The sequence below is a fragment of the Saimiri boliviensis genome, chromosome 5 (assembly GCF_048565385.1).
Source record: "Saimiri boliviensis isolate mSaiBol1 chromosome 5, mSaiBol1.pri, whole genome shotgun sequence".
NCBI lineage: Eukaryota > Metazoa > Chordata > Mammalia > Primates > Cebidae > Saimiri > Saimiri boliviensis.
The window spans coordinates 102,160,949-102,165,380 of record NC_133453.1 but is presented as its reverse complement, the minus strand read 5'-3'; the positions used below and the strand labels follow the sequence as shown (position 1 = coordinate 102,165,380).

General features: G+C 44.7%; 1 pseudogene; it reads right to left on the bottom strand.

The window, feature by feature from the left end:
- Positions 1-1,754: 1,754 nt before the first annotated feature.
- Positions 1,755-3,047, bottom strand: LOC101041908 (keratin, type I cytoskeletal 18 pseudogene; annotated as a pseudogene).
- Between the last annotated feature and the right edge of the window lie 1,385 nt (positions 3,048-4,432).

Sequence of the window (4,432 nt, the reverse complement as noted above, 5' to 3'; positions counted from 1 at the left end):
AATGTCATTTTCATGCCTATTAACACAATATCCATTCTGCAGCCCATGGATTAAGGAGTAATTTTAACTTTCAAGTCTTATTATTTAAGAAATACAATTCACAGGCTATAGCTGCCATAGATAGTGATTTTTTCTGATGAATCTGGCTGAAGGATATTAAAAACCTTCTGGAAAGGATTCACCATTTTAGATGCCATTAAGAATATTCATGATTCTTGAGAGGAGGTCAAAATATAAACAGCACGAGTTTGGAAGAAGTTAATTCCAATCTTCATGGGAGACTTTGAGGGGTTCAAGACTTTAGTGTGGGAAGTAACTGAAGATTTGGTGGAAACAGCAAGAGATTTAGCATTAGAAGTGAAATCTAAAGAGGTGGCTAAATTATTGCATTCTCCTGATAAAACTCTAACAGATGAGGAGTTGCAAAAGGAAAGAAAGTGATTTCTTGAGAATCCACTCCTAGTGAAGATTTTGTGACTATTGTTAAAATGAATACAAAGGATTTAGAATGTTAAATATTCTAAGTGATATACTTAGTTGATAAAGCAGTAGCAGGATTTGAGAGGACTGATTCCAGTTTTGAAAGAGGTTCTGCTATGAGTAAAACGGTATCAAACAGCATTGCATGCTACAGAGAAATCTTTTGTGAAAGGAATAGTCAATTGATGTGGCAAACTTTGTTGTATTATTTTCAGAAATTGCCACAGCTACCCCTGCCTTCAGCAACCACCACCCTGATCTGTAAAGGTCCTCCACCAGCGAAAAAATTACAAGTCACTGGAGGCTCAGGTGATAACATTTTTTAGCAATAAAGTATTTTTCAGTTGGGCATGGTGGTAACCCCAACACTTTGAGAGGCTGAGGCAGGCAGATCACTTGAGGCCAGGAGTTTGAGACCAGCCTGGCCAACAAGGCAAAACTCCCATCTCTACTAAATATATAAAAATTAGCTGAGTGTAGTGGTGGGTGCCTGTATTCCCAGCTACTCGGGAGGCTGAGGCAAAAGAATGGCTTGAACCTGGTAGGTGGAGGTTACAGTGAGCCAAGATTGTGCCACTGTACTGCAGCCTGGGCAACAGAGTAAGATCCTATCAAATAAATAAATAAATAATTTTAAATTAAGGTATTCACATTGTATTTTTATATATCATGCTATTGTATACTTAATACACTACAGGATAATGTAAACATAGCTTTTATATGCACTGGGAAATCAAAAAATTCATGGGACTTGCTTTACTATGAGATTTGCTTTATTGCAGTAGTCCAGAACTGAACCTGCAATATCTGTGGGTAGGTCTGTATATGTTTTCCTGCTTTTGCTTACTGTCTGTGTCTCTTGCTAGACTGAAAACTCCATGGGGTCAAAATTTTGGTTTATTATGATCACTGCTATATCTCTGGTGTCTTCAATAGCATCTAGCACAGAGTCTGTGCCCCACTAAATATCCGCTGAGTGAATTAAATGTAAGACCTTAGGTATGTGAATTTTTAAATGTGTGTGAAAGTATAAATGAGGGAAATGGGCAACTGCTCCCTGGCCTGAGTGTTGAGGGATGGTAGGTGTTGGAGGGGCTGAGGCAACCTGCAGAGAACAGCTCTCTTTTGTCTGATGGGGGCAGACACTCCTCAGCCCTGGCTAACTCTTGTTGCAGGGAATCTGGGCCAGTATTGCCAGATTGCCAATTTTTTTTTTGACCTCTGAACTTTTTAGTGACCTCCTGCTCCCCAAAGGGTTCCCTGCTTTTGCTGGCTTAATGTCTCAGAACTTTGGTGTCGTTGGTCTCAGACACCACTTTGCTGTTCACTCTCTGGTGGGTGGTGGTCTTTTGGATGGTTTACATGGAGTTGCTGCTGTTCAGGGCATCAGCAAGATTGAAGTCCTTGCCATCTTCCAGCAGGCAGCAGTAGGTGGCAATCTCAGCCTCCAGTTTGACCTTGATGTTTAGTAGGGCCTTGTACTCCTGGGCCTGGTGCTGCCCCTCTGCCCGGGTCTGTGCCAGCTCTGATTCCAGGTGCAGCAGGATCCTATTGAGCTGCTCCATCTGCAGGGCATAGTGGGTCTCCACCTCCCTCAGGCTGTTCTCCAGGCTGGTCTTCATATTTCTCATGGAGTCCAGGTTGATCTCCAAGGACTGGACTGTACGTCTCAGCTCTGTGAGCGTCATCTCAGCAGCTCCAACCTCGGTGGACTGCATGGTGACCACTGTGGTGCTCTCCTCAATCTGCTGAGACCAGTACTTGTCCAGCTCCTCTCGGTTCTTCTGAGCCAGCTCATCATATTGGGCCCAGATGTCGACCATCATCCTGTTGAAGTCCTGAGATTTGGGGGCATCTACCTCCAGGGTCAACCCAGAGCTAGCAATCTGGGCTTGTAGGCCTTTTATTTCCTCTTCATGGTTCTTCTTCATGAAGAGCAGTTCCTCCTTGAGAGCCTCCATCTCTGTCTCCAGCTGCAGCCAAGTGACACTGATGTCATTAATGACCTTGTGAAGCCCATGAATGTCGCTCTCCACAGACTAGCGCATGGCCAGCTCTGTCTCGTACTTAACTCTGAAGTCATCAGCAGCAAGATGGGCATTGTCAATCTGCACAACGATGTGGGCATTGTCCACAGTATTTGAGAAGATCTGAGTCCTCAGGTCCTCGATGGTCTTGAAGTAACGGCTCCAGCCTCTGATCTGGGGTCCCTTCTTCTCCAGGTGCTCCTGGATTTTGCTCTCCAGCTTCTGGTTCTTGGTCTCCAGGCTCCTTACTCTGTCCATGTAGGAGGCCAAGTGGTTGTTCAGGCTTTGCATGATCTCCTTCTCATTCTGGATGCCTCCCATTCCTGCCAGACACCTGGCCATCCCTGAGGCCAGGCCCCTGGCCCCCATGCTGCCCCGGAAGGTAGTAGAACAAGACATGGAGGTGCAGGAACCAGAGCCCCTGGCACCTGCATAGACGCTGGCTGTGCTGCTGACCAGCTGGGTGCCGTAGCTGGGTAACTGGATGGAGCCTAGTGATAGGTAGTTGGTGGAGAAGGTAGAGTGAGTGGTGAAGCTCATGCTGCCCTGGGAGGAGAGTGAGAGGATGGGACTCAGGCTTTGCCAGTGACTGATGGTAAAGTATTTTTTAAAGAAAAGCTAGAAAATAAAATTTATATATATATATATATATATATATATATATATATTTTTTTTTTTTTTGAGATAGAGTTTCACTCTTGTTGCCCAGGCTGGAGTGCAATGGCACAATCTTGGCTCATTGCAACCTCTGCCTCCTAAGTTCAAGCAATTCTTCTGCCTTGGCCTCCCAAATAGCTGAGATTACAGGTGTCTGCTACCATGCCCAGCTATTTTTTTTTTTTGTATTTTTAGTAGAGACAGGGTTTCACTATGTTGGCCAGGCTGGTCTTGAACTCCTGACCTCAGGTGATCCACCTGCCTCGGCCTCCCAAAGTGCTGGGATTACAGGCGTGAGCCACGGGCCATGGCACCTGGCCAAATTACTTGATTTTTCAGTATTAGTAACCAAGTCATATTTTCACCAAGACCTTGAGTAGGTCAGAGGAAAACATCTGTGAGTCAGACGGCAGGTGGGCACCCAGGATGAGACCTCTGCAGTAGATATTCCACCTTGAAAATTGTCTTCTGCCCTAATCTAGCCTATTATAAAATCCTATACTTCCATTAAATTGTTTCCATATGTCCCACTGTAATGGGAGGCATGTTGACTCATCAAATACAAATCAAATTATGCCTTAAATGGTAAAGACCGGGCTAACTTATTTGTCTCCCCGAACTGACAGGGGTACGCTTGCTCCCTAGAAAACCACCAGCTGCCTCTTTAATAGCACAGAGAAAACCTATGTGCAATGTGGACAGACTGGTTCAAGGAGCCAGGCAACGGGACTTCTGTCACATTATTTTTCAGGTTTATAGAATGTAGATTTCCTCCATACAAGATAGGAACTCCACTGGGTCCTAGCTCTGTGCTTATTGGGTGGCTTGAAGAAAAATAATCCCTTCTTTTCCACTCTGTCACTCCAAATTTCATTTTGTGCTGTGCATTTTATTCTCACATCATAGTTTCTGCTGCTTGGCTGCTATTAACAATCCTTAATGCATGTATTTGATAACTTGTGAAATGTCCTGGCAGGTCCACTGGGATCTGTAAAGGACTGTGATGAAACCATGGCTGAAACAAACAGAAAAATGTCCAGCAAATGGAATTGCTGCGACGACCTCCGATCCCAGGACCACCGTGATGAATGATGCTCTTCTGCCAATTACATGGGCTGTAATTGGACCCCTTCCTGCTGCGGAACAAGTTATTTTATGACTGTAATATGGTGTATGATATGGAAATATGGGCCTTGGGACACATCAGGAACTGTAAGTTCCTTGACAGGGTCAGACAATAAGAGGTGAGAGAGAGAGGAGCCAGGAAA